At 39.2% G+C, this 18,256-nt stretch overlaps 1 long non-coding RNA gene across 1 annotated transcript; it reads left to right on the forward strand.

Moving 5' to 3' along the window:
• The first annotated feature begins 16,003 nt into the window (after positions 1-16,003).
• LOC144984398 (uncharacterized) lies at positions 16,004-17,834 on the forward strand. The gene is made up of 2 exons (XR_013648048.1): positions 16,004-16,521; positions 16,601-17,834. It is a non-coding gene; the product is annotated as an uncharacterized LOC144984398 (long non-coding RNA).
• Positions 17,835-18,256: the final 422 nt, after the last annotated feature.

Here is an 18,256-nt window from a genome sequence, read left to right on the forward strand (position 1 = left end):
TGGTGAGTGGTTCATCCACCACCTCGCTTCAAGAAATAGACTAATTTTTTTCTTGTTTGCAATTCAGTGTAAACATGTTTCTTTCACTTGTGTCTTGTCACTAAATGGATAGGATCTTAGAATAAATGTCAGAATGGTACCTTTGAGAAGGAAGCATACTATTGTAGAGGAAGAAAGTCAGGAATTTAGCAAGAAAATGTAAAAAAACAAAAAGGAAGAAAACTTAGAAATAAAGCAAATGCAAAAAGTGAACTCAAGGAGGACACAGAGAATGTTTTTTTTTTTTTTTTTGCTGTAACCTTAAAAATAGTGGAAATAATAAAGTCCATGTGAAACATAAAGCCAAGATCCTAATTTTTATATGGTGTCGGACGAATTGTTGTCCTGAAAAGTTCCTACGATCATTTTAATCCCATCTGTAATTTGAATTGTCAAATTGATTAAATGACTAAATGGTAAAATGGTGTATACTTGTATTGCGCTTTTCAAACTTAAATTCTCAAGTGTTTTATAGTCCCATTCACCCAAGCACACACACAGTCAGACACTGATGGCGACTCCTTTGCTTAACACTGGTACCAACCTATGACGACCAGAAGCAATGTGGGATAACCCAATGAAATTTGGCACATGCCAAGAATTGAGTTCAGAGGTCAACTGCTGTCCAGTAAAGTAGAAGTTTACTTATCTTTGTATAATCAACTCTAAAGTTACAATATCTCAGTATTTCCTTTACAATTTTGGTCCAAATTACACTGATACATCGAAATACATGCAACTAGTGATTCACAGAAAGGAGATAAGTCTACAACTTGCTAAAACTATAAAACATTTTAGAAGTTTCATGGTCGGTAGTAGTCTGAACTCAGAACTGTATCAACATACTTGCCCTCAGTTGTCCAGTATGTTATGCATTCATATGAATCTTGTAGGTCTGAGACCTTCTGTGCTCTCTGAACACTTCTTCTATTGGATACATCCCTCTTCTTGCTCCTAGACCTCCCATGGCTGCCTTTGCTTTCATTTGCATTGATTTTCATGATTGCTCCATGCTTGTCTCCCTTTCCCCGCCTACCCTCCTATTACCTGCCTGTCCACTTGGCTTTGCGTCAGTCTGTCGACAGAATTCGCAATATTCGCTTCCTTTTCAAAACCACAGGCACGGTTGAGAGGAGCTGTAGTTTAAGTCATTCAAGTGTGCTCATTCACTTTTTTTTTCTTTTTTGTGGGCTTGTCATTTCACAATTCTACCTTTTCTAACACTCCTGTCGAAAGGAAGAGGATTAATAGGCATCACCTCAGTGCTCTTCAGATTTTTCCCCCATGCTTTTTAAAATTACTTATAGAAATTTCTCTTTTTTTGGTGAATAAATGTATTTAAAAATCTTCGTAGGACAGCATCAAACTATTGATTGGATTTAAAAGAGCAAGAACAGGTATTTATTTAAGAATAATGGTCGCTGAAGCTAACCAAACAAAGATTGTTTATCCCCCTCATTTTCTTACTTTAACATTGTCCACAGAAAATGGAAAAAGTAAAAAATAAAAATGAGAAGAAAAATAACTATCAGGCAATCGTTTAGAAGCACGGGGAGGCCAGGTCTTACGGAACCGGACCCGGTCGCACCGCCAGTGGTAAAATGCACCCAGCGGGCAGGTCTGATCTTCTGCGCGCCCCAAGTCCCCATGCCGGACGGGGATTCTGCGCTGGGCTCTTCCCTCTTCGCTTGCCGCTACTGAGAGAAACCTGGTTCAGATCAATAAATTTAGTGGGTCGTTTTGTCTGATTTGAGGTCAAGCACACATAAAAATACTAAGGTCGTCCTCCAAAAAAACCAAATAAGATAGGTGGTCCTGCCAGAAAACCTGTATATAGCAAACAGGCTTGGTTTGTGTAGAAATTGTCATCACCACAACATCAGCTTAAATCTGGACTATTCTCACAGTAAATTCACTCAAATCATTTATAACTATTTGTAAAACATTAAAAAGATAAGATAGATGCATAAAAACGTGATCTGACCAACCTTTTTTCGGGTTTCCTCACATTGCTCTTTGAGTTGTGTGCCTTTTAGGGTATTTTAAAAAGGAGCTCAGTCTCAGCCTTATAGATGATCTCCTTAGAATGCAGTGTGTTGTGGTATGAGCCATGGGTGTCAAAGGAAGTTCATAGTCAAACAAAACCAGACACAAAACAGGTAGACGGCATGGTGAAAATGACTGGACATAATCTGATAAAAATAATAAAAAGTGACAAGATCACAATAGCTGATTTTAACAGAACTTTCATTAAGAATCTCATAAAACACAGAATTTGAAAATAGTTATTAATTCCTCACTTAAAGCTCAGCGTGAGGCTCTGTTTACATTATAAATTTGAAAAGATACATTTTATTGTGACAAATAGCTGTTTGTAATGCAGCTCTGAGGATACTTGGCAGCTCTTAGGCGGCTTTGAGTAAAAGATCAAAAGAAGACTTTTTCTTCTTTCATTTATTAATCAGAATTTTCATTTTCAAATATTACACCCTCACTACTTTTTTCTTCATTTTTTAAGCAATCGGCTTGTCACTTCCATTTCTTTTGTGTGTCAATTTGGAAGCTAAAAATTATTGAGACAAAAACATTACAAAAACAGCCAAACTAATCATGATCTCTGTTTTTTCTATTCCTTGCTGGATACTCTGGAGCAAATAGCTCAGTATACGGCAGTATTTGCTGATATGACAAAAAATATAAAAGTAAAGCTTTCCTTTTTTTCATTTCTTTGTTATTTTAAATTGGCTTTTCCACTCTGACAAAGAGCAATTGCACATGTGCATGTAATGGGTATTGCCCCAGGGCGCACGGTCTATCAGAATACATCCAGAACAGAGTAGCCTGTGATGTTTTTATTTTACAATAGGATACAAAAGAAAAACTTTTGGTCTTTCAAAGTGTTGGCTTAAAAATGGTCAAGAACTGGCCAGGTCACTGTGCAGCAATTTTTGAATCATTGAATTATTATAATCGTATCTTGATATGATTAACACTGTTTTTTTTTTGACATCATTTGCGGTGCAAAACCTAAACAAATCACAGAACCTTAGTGTAGTTCATCTTTAGGAACTGATTTACCTAAATGGGTTTCCAAGAAAATTCAGGAGAATTTTCAGTGGATCAAAATGCCATAAGTCTTTCAAAAAGCTTGTATTTTTTTCATTTACCAGACTTGATATTGACCTTTAACCAAAGAAGATGCTTTATTTATTCCTGATTGCATTATCCAGCTTTACTGGCTTCCACTGCAAAGGCAACAATGAATCAAAAGGGGAAGTCGTTAGTTTATTGCTTTTTTTTTTTCCATTTGTGAAATTTCCTTGTAGTACTAGGCCTCCACGACATTTTGACAATGTATAGCGACATCAGATTGAGCAAAAAGATGACTTAAACCACAATATATGGCTATGTTAAATATTTACACACATACATAGAGAGAGTAACCATGGTGCTTTTAAAAAGCCAACCAAAGGTCAGTGTTACCTAAATTTGATAATTGGTGTTTCCTCAACATACAAGTTCTTACCTGTCTACTATTGAAACAACTTGCAATATAATTTATGTTTACTTTTATTTACCAGTAAATAAAATAGTTGCAGTTGTAGTTATAGTTGTTTTTTGTTTTGCTGTTTGTTAAGTAGGGGTCGCAATATTTCATTTGGCGATATTTGTATCATTTTAAGTCAGGACAATATTTTTTTTTAAATTATTAACTGGCGTCCTTCATTGGCTGACTCTTTTTTCCACTTAAACCCCCGACCACTAGTTGGCAGCCCCGCACACTGAGCCTCTCAGAATAATTCTACAGCGCTCAAAACAACGAAAAGACAACAACAAAGAAGCAGATTGTTCTGTTGTTATGAGACATAAACTACTTAGTTTTTACTTGGGATGGGTAATGAACTGAAACTCTGTGCCATGTTGCTGCCAGTATCATATAAAAAAGTGCATTGCGGTGCTTTGTAGGGGGCGGGCTCAGACAAGAATGAATGAAGCAGCGCAACTGCGCAGCGGCTCATGCATGGAGCATCAGTCAAAATGCCAAAGTTCTGCGGAACCTCACACTGGTTCAGAGTGATGTGTATAACTCTCTGAAAAAGGCCAACGTTGTGGCGATGAGCGGTGAAATACGAGTTTACTTCCGTGTGTGAGAAAACAGAGCTGCAGCGCTGCAGTGCAGAATGTCATATAAACAAAGCATCTTAGCCACATCAAAGCTCTCTCCTTCACCCTGTCACGTTGCCTCATCATCACACTTTAATGTTTCTGGAAAGAAATTATTTTGAGGCTCTTGAACTGTTAAAAAGTACTGAAGAAGCTACATTAAGCAATGTTGAAAAACAACAGAACTTTATTTCGCCAAACCTACTGTTAGAACCTTGTTGGTTAAGGCTCATTCATTTTAGTTTTTTCTTATACTGAAAAATTAAAATAAATAAATCAATCAATTATTGAATAAAATGACTTTTATTATTTTATTACAATGAAAGGTGTATGAATATTCAGGTAGTTTTTTCAAAGCCATACTCATATATGTCATATCACATATGTTCTGGTACAATATCGCGATGTGTATCGTATCGCCAGACTCTTGCTGATACACACCCCTATTGTTCAGGTATCGCAAGTCATATCGTCATCGCAAAACTGATTGCTAATATCGCACATTGCAAGTTTTCCTCATATCTTGCAGCCCTAAATAGTACATCTTACAATTGTTAAGTGTTGATATTTAGGGTGTCAAATTATCGCGTTAATTGCAAATAATTGAAGACAAATTAAATTATGTTAATGTCTTTTTTAATCTATAACTATTGTTGTGTTCTCAAATAAAAAAAAACAAGGGTCCAACTGTTTCTTTGCATGAACGTTTTATTTGAACTCAGCTAGAAAAGGCGTCTTAAGTACCTCCTGGTTTCCCAATGTGTGACTTTGTAGTTTTTTAACAGAATTAAACCAAAACAATTGCATTGCATCAAAACTATTATCTATTATGTAAGTGATAAAGCCAGACCAGGTGCTCGTTATAATAAATTAAAGGGGTACATGGAGGGCTGATTCCTTCGAGCAGAAGCAACTGTCCGAAGCGTCCATTAATTTCTGATAATGGACAACTCAAATGGTATTATCCCTCAAATACCATGATCACTTAAAAAAAACAAATAAATAAATAAATAAAACATGGTCACTTTTCAAATAAATAAATAAATAGTTCTTTAATCCTGTTAAAGTTTTAAGTTTAAAGCTTTCTTCACAAAAAGTGGAGTTACAGGGAGAGTTGTTATGGTAACAGCTATAGAGCCTGCAGCGACCTTGGACTACTGCAACAAAAGCTGGTATATTAAATGTCATGTTAAGCGATACAAAGCATCACTTTTGAGTGAAAGTTTACTCCGTACTGCTTGTTGTAGTCCAGTCACAACAAAGAAACAAAGTTCAAAATATAAATATTTCAATTAAATTCAAAATTACCTCTGGTGGTGTAAAAGTAAAGGTTGGAAATCTGTTATAGTAAAAAACTTCATAAAGAACCTTTTATTTGTGATTCAATCTTTTACTGCTCCAAAATAAGACTTTTCATAGCAATTATTAAGTTAAATTAAATATATATTTTATTTTGAATAATTAATTATAGGTCATGATTAATTTACTGCAAAATAAAAACATAATCACATAACAGTACTACAAATAAATCTTAGGTTTCTTTGAAAAATAAAGTCCTTAAAGTGACAAGTTCCGACAGATCGAGTTTGTGTTTATCTTTTTGTCACATACTCATGCATACACTGGTCTACATATGGACCTATCGAAGTCTGTTTTTGCTCACTCTGTCTTTCCTTATCTTTAGCTTTCTAACAAATGAAAGGACAAGAAGCAGAGAAGTCCGCCGGACCTACAAACACATGCACGTGCATGCCATCACCCAGCCACCCTTGCCACAACATCTCTGCACCGCGAACAAGCGTGCGGTTGTTATCGCTCTTCTCCACGCTCGCTGAAGGGAAGTTTAAGCTGATTCGGTGACAACTCAAACCAAGCCACCCCGGCATTTCCTTACAGAGATGCCCTTAATCTGCCGGACTGGGGAAGAAACAGAGTGGTCTGCGCTCTAATTCGACAGAGAAGCCAGGCTTGAAACAGCACAATTAAAAAGATACTGTTGTGTTTACACTCTCTGGCTTGTGTAACTGCTGAATGGGGGACATAAACAGCTTAGCTGCAGCCAGTGTAAGTGGCCTGCATGGGCTTCTTCTTATTGAATATGAGAGAAGCTACTGTGTGCTGTCATCACATTTGACAGGGAAAATCTGCTGCATTATGTGATGCCCACAAAAAAAAAAAAAAATTGTGTTGTTTGAAAAGCCGGCATTAGACAGCAGAAAACTGGCATCGCATAGGGGAAATAATTTGATCTTGTCTAATCTGGATAAAGGGAGAAATATTGTAATCCCTTCCATGCCCTGTGATTTCATATGTGCCTCTGCCTTGCTTCTGCAAATGCCATCAGTGCACTTGTGCTGGATTGTCTGCAGCCGCAAACATTTGTTTTCATCTAGCACAAAGGTTTGTGGAACCATAATTCTCCTACTTTGCACTTTGTATAATTTTCATATTTGTGTATCTGTTCCCTGAGGTGTTTTCGGATCTCTAGCTGCAGTGCATATACAGCACACTTCTGCCCATGCGGGCCCATCAGAGCTCCTTTGTAAAAGCTTCTGCTTTCATGACGAGCACAAACGTAAATCCTCACATTCTCTCTGATTAACTTTGGTATCCTGTTGTCTCGGAGTTTGATCGCCTACCTTCTGGGAAGTGATTAGCGCTGAGAGCCAGCAATCTCCAACAACAGACACATTAGGACACTTCTGTTTATCCGGGCAACACAAACAATGGACATGTGTCCGGGTGATTGTTTCCCCGAGCGAACAGTCAGAGAAAGCATTAGAAAAAAAAAAAGGAAATAAATAAAAATAATGTATGGACAACAATGATAGTACAACTTTCACTTTCATGCAAGCGTGTTCCATCTTTCGCCGCCATTGTTGTTCTTTGATAACACGCTTGAACAAAAAGCAATTCTAATCTCAAATGCTTTCATTCATTAAAATCCTGGACCAGAAAGCAGAAAAAAATCTACATTTTTGGATGGTGGACAGCCCCAACTCTTCATTTCCCATTCCAAATTGAGACTTTACTCCCTGTGTTTGTTTTTTGTTTTTTTTGAAAACTAATGTACAGTTAACCATGCACAATAGGTAATAGGTATGATGAGAAGGGAGATTTTTTTTCCTTTTTTTTGTTTGCTTGAGGGATAAGGGGAATGATTAGCATGGAGCACTCACCCAAACATGGGGGACAATGAGCAGAGCAGATTGTCTTGTGGACGACGATAAACTAAGAGGCTCATTATTATCTGCAGAGTGATAAACTGCATGCATCTGGACACATTTCCTGCAGGATTAAAGCATCAACTTTTACTTGTTTTCAGGGGAAGCAAACAAACATGTTGAAGGATGCTTGAAAAGGAAAACAAAATTTCAGCATGATGACATTTAATTATGTAAATCCAAGAGTTTTCCATTCTTTCCAGGGATCAAGATTGGCAACATTTGTTAAAATCCTTCTTTTTTTGTGTGCTTAACATCATTTTAAAGCAGCTTCCACCTAGAAATTATATTGACGTAAAAGATGCATCTGTTTCTGACATATTCCACAAACACTGTTTCTGAAATGCCTATGTTGATCCAAAAGAGGTGTGTGACTTATTTACCCGCCCGGCCTCTCCGTGAACGGCGTTGTCGACAAGGTGTCAACACTCAAAAGGGGAAAATAGCTGCAAATATAAACATGGTGAGATACATCTCAAGCTGGAACAAAGCGGCTGTTCTAACAGCTTGACAGTCACCTGAGGGTGAAACAGATTCCAAAATCACGAACCAACTGGTCGCACATTGTCTTGGTTTGTTTGACTTATGCACAAACACACACAAACAGAAACACAGACACGAGTTACAGCTGTCCACAGAGTGGCCCAAAAGGAAGAAGAAGAAAAAAAAAGAGGCCGTCTCTGGCTGGCCAGCTGTACGGTCAAGCAGAAATATCTAGATGTTTCCCCTCCAGCAAACTGCTAGTATCAGTGGTGACAGACAGACAGTTTTGACAGTTGCTTTCTCCCTCCTCCTCGCACACACCCAGACCAGCGCACACACAAAAGCTAAATGATTGACACAGAGGCGAATGAAAAGATTGATGGACAAAGACTCACAAGGAAATCAAAAGACAGAAAGATTTTTTTTAGTATAAATACACAAAGTCACCACTTTTCTAACCCTCTGCCTTCTTATTAAGACATAAATCTTGCACTCATTCCACATGTGTATAAAAATTAAATGTAATTTGATATGATGTCCCCAAACTATTTCTAGAAAAAAAAAAAAAAAAAAAAAGCAATTTTTGTGGGTTTTAGTTTTTTAGAAGTGAAAGAAAGTTATTCACTTTTTTCTCCTTTAATTGTGTAATTCCCTATTACAACCATAGAGGTCACTGTTGCTTTGCAAACTACCTGTGCAGCCTGGAGGCCTTACTCAACTCTGACAGAACTATGCAAGGCATTTGGGGTTTCAGACGTGCCTGCTGCACACATGAGAGAGCCTTAAAATTGAAGGACAACATACGAAACCGGATAGCATCTTTAGTTGCACCTTGAGTGGTTTATTTACTGGCATAATGTAGTTCAACTTTCTTACACCTGCAGTGTTAAACTCTTTTTTTGGGATACCAAAAAACCAACTACAAATTGTCCTAAAATAATGTTTTGAGAATGTGCACATACTTAGAATTAAAGACCCACTCAGATGAAAACTGGTGTCTTTAACATATTCTTGTTTCATTTTACTTATGATGGAGGACAAATAAAAAGGGAATTTTACTTAAAATTGAATTTCTGAGTATTTCGTCATTGAATTGTGGTCAATCAGGAGTAGATGAAAAAAAAAAAGCCTTTGGAAAAAGCTTGTATAGGTGTGATGCAAGCCACACAATCCCTGCTCCGCCGCATTATGACTCACTTGGAAACAACTGCACCCATGTACGTCTTTGTCTTCCTCATCCGAGCTGGCTCAAAACTGTACGTCTGGATTGCTCCGATATTGTTCGCCAATTTTGTTAGACCCGTAATATGAGGGGTTGTAAGCTAGTGGGAGAGAGTGTAAATAGACGGATGATGGGAGGGGAGGAAAGGCTTACTAGTTTGGCCCAGTCTAACTGCAGCTCTACAGCAAATGTCTTCGTAAACACGAGTTTTTTTTTATTTTTTTTAATTACAGCTAAAAACAGCTTGAACATAATTAAAAGGCCCTTGGGAACGGTTTAAAAATAGTTTACAAGATGATTGAAGTGGGACAATAAAAAAAAAAAAAAAAAACAAGTTATGATCAATTTTGACTGTTTAGCTTTAGTCCTTAATTATTTTGTCAAAAGAATTACCTCACAAACAGGAAGTTGGATTACCCAGTCTGCAACAGTGAGGCAGCCAGACAAAGTGTGCGTATGCGCGAGGCCTCCAACACTGACACACTGTGTAAAGGTATACAAAGTGTGCAAGTGTCCACTGGACATGCTAAGCAAGTTCAACACACCTCTATACACGCTGACAACCATGCCCACATTTAACACATGAACTGCAAGTGCCAAATGTTCAGGCTCTGCTGGCTTGTTCTGGGGAGAACAGGGGGAGGGGGGTGTTGGCTGCCGTGCCCGCACACACACCTGTACACACAAACGCGTCCGTGTCATGGAAGAACTCACCAGAGACCTCGTGGCTTGGCATTTGGCCCATCAACATTCTGCCTCCTCGCTGCCCCTCTCCTCTGAAGTCTCATTTCCATTGCCTGACAAACGCCGAGGCAGGAAAACTCCCGGCGCGCCAAATCCGCTTAAACAAATAAATAAATAAACCTCCAAACCGCTGTATTTCACTTAATTATCTGTTTCACTGAGTGGCAGACTGTCTCCTGCTCACTATGTGCCAGCCGGTTTCCCTTTCTTGCTCACACACACACACAGATTGGAGCACAGAAGAGTGAGAAAGACGGCAGACTGCCACATTGGTGTTCATTGTGAACTTGTTTAGTCAAAATAAGGAGTCAGGGGATTATGAAAGGCTGCAATTAGGTATCGCTGAACTATTGTGGGAAAAAAAGAAATACTCCCTGACTTACCTTGTTAAAAAGTCCTTAGGGTGAGTCGGCATGTCATTCAGGCTGTAATGCCTTACGCCTAGTGGGGGAGTTTTAAGTCATTTTGGCATGTAATTATCAAAGGAACACTTTGTGATAGATGGGCAAGTCAACGACACAAAGATCAAGAGGGAAGGTGCAAGAGAGGGTGAGACACCCAACCTGAATTTCATCGTAATTAGAGGATCTCTTTGACTTTGATCTAACAGTTAACAGTTTTTTTTTTCTTTCACATGGGGTTTTGTACTAACTTTTTTCAACTATTAGCCCTGTTGTTCTTGGCAGAAAGTCCCAGCCGGAAGCGGTTTAGTGAAAAAGCCAACAAACTGCTTGAAATCCTCATTGTGTTCATGTTTTAATGCTGATCATATGTGAAGCGTTGAGTGACAGAGGAAAACTGAGAACTCTCTGCAGAACCAAAAGCTGAGAAGATAAACCATTAGCTTACACCAAAAACTAGAAAGGCCAGGCAAAACAAGAGATAAACAGACAAGGACAGCAGTATGCAGTAAGGACAACACAGGAAGTAAAGAGCATTTACTCTAGTAGTAATCAGGAATGCCCAATCCTGTTTTTCGTTCTCCCTGCATATCCTAGTGCTGATTACCTGGATCAAGTGAGTTCAGTCAATCAAAATGAGGAGACACCTACGTCAGCTAATCGGCTGGAGGTAGCGCAGAGAGAACTCTAAAAGAGACATGGTGGTAGATTTATGGACATGTCTCAATACGCTCACGCTCTGAAGCTACGTCCTCTCTGCAACACAATTTCAATCAACCACTTTCAATGAAAAGTCTATATGAACACGCATTTCAGTCTTCCACATCCAAAACTCTTGTGTATGCGTGTAGCTACGTGCATTTTTTTAGGACCCTTTTCAGACTCTATGTACAAAACGTGGGTCCATTGAACGCATGTTGAAAGTTGAACTAGATTGTACTTTTGACCAATCAGGGCCTCAGATTTCCTAGTTATGAATGGATGACGTCTCCTTAATTCACAGAAGTGCCAACCCTTTGTCAATTGATTATAAAGAGGAAATTAATAATTGAGCTTTGTGTTCAGTAGGAACTCTGTGACGCCAGGTCTTTCATATGTCGGAATGAAGCTGTGTAAGAAAAAGCCTGGAACAAGATTTGCTTGTCTTAAACATTTTGCACCAGTATGACTCTTCCAACTGTAGGTAGCAGACATGTGCTAGTAAACAATAAAACTAAAAGAAGAAAAAGCCCCTCCCTGCTTGTCCAGTGTGAACACCATTGGCTAAACTTTCTTCGATGTATTTAGAAAAATTTTGTTTTTTCTATGTAAAGACTGTTCTAAAAAAATAAAATACAAGTCAGTGATACAGGTAAAAAGGAGAGAAAATATGGAGATTTTTATGCATTTTGATGAACACAGCTGAACACAAATAAAGAAAAAAAAGAAAAAAAGATTAGACTCACATGTGAAATAGCAATTTTTTCACGGTTAAGTTGCACTTATCATGTCTGTCATAGAAAATATTGTCATATGAGGAACTTTTTCCCCATTATTCTTACAGCCTGTATCTGAATGGCAGACTGCGGTGGAGTTTGCATCCATACATTTTCTGAACCCGCTTGTAGGGCCACAGGGCTGCTGAAGCCAGTTCCAGCTATTGCTGGGTGGAGGCAGAGTACACCCTGGACAGGTTGGCAGTCTGTTGAAGGATAAGTGCTCTCAAACATTCACAACACTTTACAGTAAAGAAAATTATTATTTTCTTTTCCTCTGTGTTATAGTCACATATTATGACCAAAACAATGTATTTATTAACCATGAGGATTTGCAGGGCATCTCTCAATTTCACCAAAGATAAACATGAGAAAAAATGATCATTGTCGGGCACTGCTTCTTTCAAAGAAGGTGTGACCATGATATAGAAAAACTTCTGGCACTTATCTTATATATTTGCATGGAACTTCATCCCACTTTACTTTACAGAAAGCCCATTATCTCTCACCGTTAGAGCTATCATTGAATTGCTGCCATGCAGAGGAAAGGGCATAATGATTTAACTCCAAAAGGCTAGCCAAATCTGTTTAGCACATAAGCGTGGCGTTCATTCCAGTTTAGACCATGTGCAAACATGGGGCTGCAGTCGGCGCAAACACAGACGCAACATGAAGCTCTTCAATCCATTCTGCTTTCCTTTTTTTTTTTTTTTTGTTCGATGAGCATTGAAAAGAGATAAAGTACAGTTGTGTTTACAGTCATTAACTTCCATCATAAAGTCCTCACATTTTAATTTGATGCATTTATGCACCAAATCAACAAAAAAAGGGTTCAAACACACAGTAAAAAATAACATCAAATCATGTTTTGTTTGCATTTTTGGGGAGTTCTTTGCAGAATTATGAACATTTCTGGAAACATTCCCTAAACAATGCAGAAGGAATGCAGGGCCTCATAGACTATGCATTATGCATTTAGTGAATGTTCCATCAAGGGACAAACACTTTCGACTTTTTTCTTTCTTTATCCAAGTCATTTTTATTTTAGTGGGTTTAGTCTCTGTGGGTTTTGCGGCAAAAAGATAGCCATGTGCTGAGACACTTGATCACACACATACACACAAATATAAACGCACACATACATGCACACATCTCCACTGGTGCATGTAGCAATCCGATTTTTTTTCCCCCTTTAAAAGTGAAGGTAACAGCCACAAGCAGCCAGACATAATTAGTATTGTGGAAGACAAAGAGCAGCACGTAATGACTACCAACATCTGGGTGGTTGACTTCTGTGTATGTAATTGAAAGGGGGTAAAAAAAAATCAATAGTGTTTTATAAAAACTAATTGCGAGACGAGAGAGCTGTAAGCTGTGAGGCGTCTATTAGGACAGGCTACAGTAAACCACTGTGATTCTTCAGTCAGTTAGAAAATCGCTCCGAGAGCAAATTTGTGTGAAACTGTGCATGAAAAACGGCTGAATAAAATACCCATAATTCTTGTATTATTTAGTAACTTTCAGGCGGGAGGAAGTGATGGGCTGGGGGGGGGGGGGGGTTAAATGGGAAGAGGCATTATCTGAATGTGTTTCATTGTTATAGAAGACTGTGCAAAAATATTGTTTTTTTACATGTATAAAACTTATGTTTAATGATATGTTTTTAGAGTGAAACCAAAGGTCATGGGTTTAAAAAATGGAGCAAGAAAGCGACAGATTGATCCAAGAATGTAAAGTTTGACAAAAATCAAAACAAAAGTAGAAACTTGCATTTATTTTTTTATTCTTTTTTTTCTTTTGGTCTCTATTGCTTACTTTTTTCCCACCAACGAATCTATAAATCCTGTAAAAATATCACGTGTTTACAGGAGTGATTATTCCGACGCCGACTGAATAAATAGGATATTGATGGATTCTCGGCTAAACACTCACAGGCACCAGGATGGTAGATACTGACTACAGACACCTGCCAAGTTCACAGGGCTGCATGTTTGCACTGTGGTTGAGGCCTTCAGTGACAAAGGGCAACCACTAAACAGCAAATAAACAGTTGAGGAAATTAACCCTTAATAGCCCTTAAGTTTCAATTGATTTTTTTTTTTTTTTGTCTTTTAGAATTAATAATATCTTTAAAAGGGACGCTATGTACCAAAGGGAGAGCTTGGTTCTGCTCGGTGAATTTGTGTCCTCCACCTCTGTTGTGTGAAAGTGCTGCTGGATTGCTCAGTTGGTTAAGTGCAGGACTGGCACACAAGTGTCCAGCATGCTGCTGCCCTTCTATGTTAAAATTATATAAATTTGAATGTATGTAGCCACAAGTGTCTGACGGTCCCCAACCTGGATTAAATATTGGGTTGTCCAGTGTAAAAATCTCACCTCAGCCAACCTGTGGCCAATTCACTATGGCAACATGAAGGGGTAAGCTAAAAGGTGAACAACAACGCTTATTATTGTGCGTGTGTGGGAGGAGCTACTATCCCATATTTTTAGCCTCATTGCTACATGGAAGCATTGACTGTTTATCTCATTTACATAGACGCCCCTGCCTTCCAAGTCGCCTTCAGTGTGAACCCATCTTTAGATGAATGAACTTTTAACAGCTGAGATGAGTGTCATGTAAGAGAGTTGAAAGTCAACTCTGGAGAGGGTTTGACTGGAAAACAAAAATTCTTCAGAGTCACAATGAGATCATATATGTCTTAAAGTACTTCTACAGAGAGCTGGAGAAAATATGGCATGGTTAATGACCACACTCTTGCCCAAAAATGAGCTAATTCTGGGACAACTTACATCAAAGACATCTTATAACAGATCAGATGAACTAAAACTCATGTAGGATCCACCAAAAAAGTGGATACAATAGACAGGTCGATTTGATGGAGAGTCTCACTGCTCAACTACAGCTGAAAATTGACTTTTTTTTCCAAAATAAATGCTCAAGAGTCTTCTCCTTTGAACTAATTTTTGTTCAGTCCCTAATGTATACTGTCATTTTACTCCCATACTAACGTGTACAGTTTTTTTTTGGTTTTCTGAACTTGCTTGGAGTAGCCTGATCTCAACACACGTTAGTCTTAATTGCCTGTAATTTTGCATGTTAAGGCAATAAAGGAAAAAAAAAAGACACACTATGTGCATTTGTAGAGGTCCTGGCTTTGTTGCTATCCAAACATCACCTGTGGCTGTCCTGTGTCTGAGGACAGGCCCCTATATTACATATAGGGGCCATAGCAAAGCAGTCACAGTCTGCTCATGTTGACGTACACACGGGCACATCCAAAATGTCAGATGGCCATGGTCGCTGTCACTTGCTTTTCCATAATCTCCCTCTAATAAGAAGCATAGTTGAGCTTAGTGTTTTAAAGCAGAGACCTGAGAAAATACAGCCTGCTAATCTTCTTGACTCACAGCAGCAATGACCTGCTCGGAGAGGAAAGAGGATCTCTGGCTTTATATAAACCTTTTGGTAGGCAAGTCAGAAAAACACAGAGTAAAAAATGAATTAAATGTAAAAATGAAGCAACTGTAGATTACATTAAACAACTTCTCAGTCATGTTTGTTTCCCACCCAGTACATGTGGTTTTTGAACTTTAATTCCAATCATATTTTGATCTCTTTTCGAAGCGTTCTCAGTGGCCTTTTAATCATGATTGCCGTAATTTCCGGACTATAGGGCGGACCTGATAATAAGCCGCACCCATTACATTTTTAAAGGATAAACCCTTTTTATACATACATAAGCCGCACCTGTCTATAAACCGCATGTGCCCACATTGAAAATCCAAAAGATTTGTAACATTTTCTAGGACATAGTTTCAGCATACAGAGCGGCAGTAGTTCACGAAAAATTTACCTCAGAGTAGTGGGCGAGACTGTTAAAAGTAAACCCACTCCTTTCCCATCATTCCTCTGTTTAGATGCTCTCCTGTCAGCCCCTCACAACCCCAACCTAAAAATTTATGGTGCAACAAAAATGGCAAGCAATCGGGAAACTATCCAGTCAGATGTTTTGAGTCAGACGCCAGCTCAGACGAGGAAAACAAAGATGTACCTGGATCTTTTTGTCTGCAAGTGGATGCATCAGAACAGAGTGCAGCATGGAGCATGTGGCCTGCCGTGGCAGCTTCTATGTCACACCTACAAGCTTTTCCTAATGGCATTTTTTTTCGTCTGCTCCTGATTTACAACAATTTAAATAAAGAAATACTCAGAAATACAATTAAAAGTCAAATCTTCTTTATATATGTCCTCTGTCAATTCAATTCAATTTTATTTGTATAGCCCAAAATCACAACAACAGTCGTCTCGATGGGCTTCGAAGTAAAACATGAAATCAAAAGGATCACGAATACAAAGAGTTCAATAGAAAAATACTAAAATGAACTAACAAACTGACTAAGCTATACTGGCATCCCTGCCCTTAGACCCCCCTTCGCGGTAAGGAAAAACTCCCAAAAAACCCGGATTCCGGAAAAAACGAAGAAACCTCAGGGGTGCCCACATGAAGGAGGGATCCTCCCCCAGGACGGACAGGCGATTTACCAGAAATCTTAGAGAAGAATTAACTTATCTAAATCTACAACTACATATATAAAAGTCCAGCAGACGAGCTTCATCCAGCCGTGGTTATCGGGACAGTCAAAGGCGCGAGTCGAGCCGGAGACAGGAACCACAGCCAGGTGTAGGAGCAGGAGCAGAGACGAGGTACTCGGTCAGGTACAGAGCAGAGACGAGCCAGAGATGAGCCAGAGGCAGGATCCACAGCCAGGTGTAGGAGCAGGAGCAGAGACGAGGTACTCGGTCAGGTACAGAGCAGAGACGAGCCAGAGATGAGGATCCACAGCCAGGTGTAGGAGCAGGAGCAAAGGCGAGGTAAACGGTCAGGAACTGGAGCACGGATGAGCCAACTGGAGTCTGGAAGCACTCCCACTCCCCAGGAGGGGAGAGGAAAAGAGGGACAATACATGAATCGCACTGCACCAAACAGAGGCATGGAGAACTAAATGATAAATTATGATCAAGAATAGAGGAGAGGAAGGGTAGAAGTAAAAAAGGAAAGAGGACAGAACCCCAGTGTACCATAGTTACCCCAGCTTCAACTTCTAGCAGCCTTTTAAAAGAAATAGTTATTATTAAGTTTAATTTAAACAAACTAACATTAAGTTAAATAATCTCTGAATACTAACTAGTCTGACAATAAGCCTGTCCAAAGAGGAATGTTTTCAGTCTAGCTTTGAATGTAGAAACTGAGTCGGCCTCTCTTATATGAGCTGGGAGTTTATTCCATAAGACAGGGGCTTGGTGGCTAAACGCTCTACCTCCAACCGTACTTTTACCAATTCTAGGAACCACAAGCAGTCCTGCATTTTGCGAGCGAAGTGTTCTGATTGGTTGGTAAGGGACTATGAGGTCCTTAATATAGGACGGGGCCATTCCATGTAAGGCCTTATAGGTTAACAGGAGGATCTTGAACTTAATTCTAGAATCAACTGGGAGCCAATGGAGCGAAACTAACACAGGAGTGATGTGATCTCTTCTGCTGGTTCCAGCTAACAATCTAGCAGCTGCGTTCTGAACAAGCTGGAGACTTCTTAAGGAACTCTTAGGACACGCTGCTAACAAGGAGTTACAGTAATCCAGCCTCGACGTAACAAATGCATGGATGAGTTTTTCAGCATCACTCTTAGAAAGTATATTTCTGATCTTAGCAATATTCCGCAGGTGAAAAAAGGCAGTTCTACATGCCTGAGATATGTGAGCCTTAAATGATAAATCCTGGTCAAGTAAAACCCCAAGGTTTCTAACTGTGGAATTGGGGGCTATACTTATACCATCCAGGGAGACTATCTGAGCAGACAGAGCATCTCTGAGGTTTTTAGGACCAAGTATAATGACCTCAGTTTTTTCTGGGTTCAAGAGGAGGTAATTAATTGTCATCCAGGTCTTGATGTCACTGATGCAGGCGTTCAGTTTCTCTATCTGGTCATTCTGGTCAGGCTTCATGGATAAATACAACTGCGTATCGTCGGCATAACAATGAAAATTAATGCTGTGTTTCCTGATTATGTTTCCTAGGGGTAACATATAAAGCGTAAACAGGATCGGTCCCAAGACTGAGCCCTGTGGGACTCCATAGTTGACTCGAGTGCACTGAGAGGAATGGCCATTTACATTAACGAACTGATACCTATCAGACAGATAGGATTTAAACCACTGGAGAGCAGATCCTCTGATCCCTATGTCCTGCTCTAATCTATGGAGTAAAATACCGTGGTCGATAGTGTCAAAGGCAGCACTGAGGTCCAACAGGACCAGAATAGAAAGTAGTCCCTTTTCTGAGGCCAATAACAAGTCATTAGAGACTCTAACTAGTGCAGTTTCCGTACTGTGGTGAGGTCTAAACCCCGACTGAAAGTCTTCAAAGTGGCTGTTGTCCTGTAGGTGGCAGTAAAGCTGCTTAACTACAACTCTTTCTAGGATTTTAGAAATAAAGGGCAGGTTTG

This window comes from Oryzias latipes, chromosome 16, assembly GCF_053564925.1.
Source record: "Oryzias latipes strain Hd-rR chromosome 16, Olatipes_Hd-rR_3.1".
NCBI classification, from domain to species: domain Eukaryota; kingdom Metazoa; phylum Chordata; class Actinopteri; order Beloniformes; family Adrianichthyidae; genus Oryzias; species Oryzias latipes.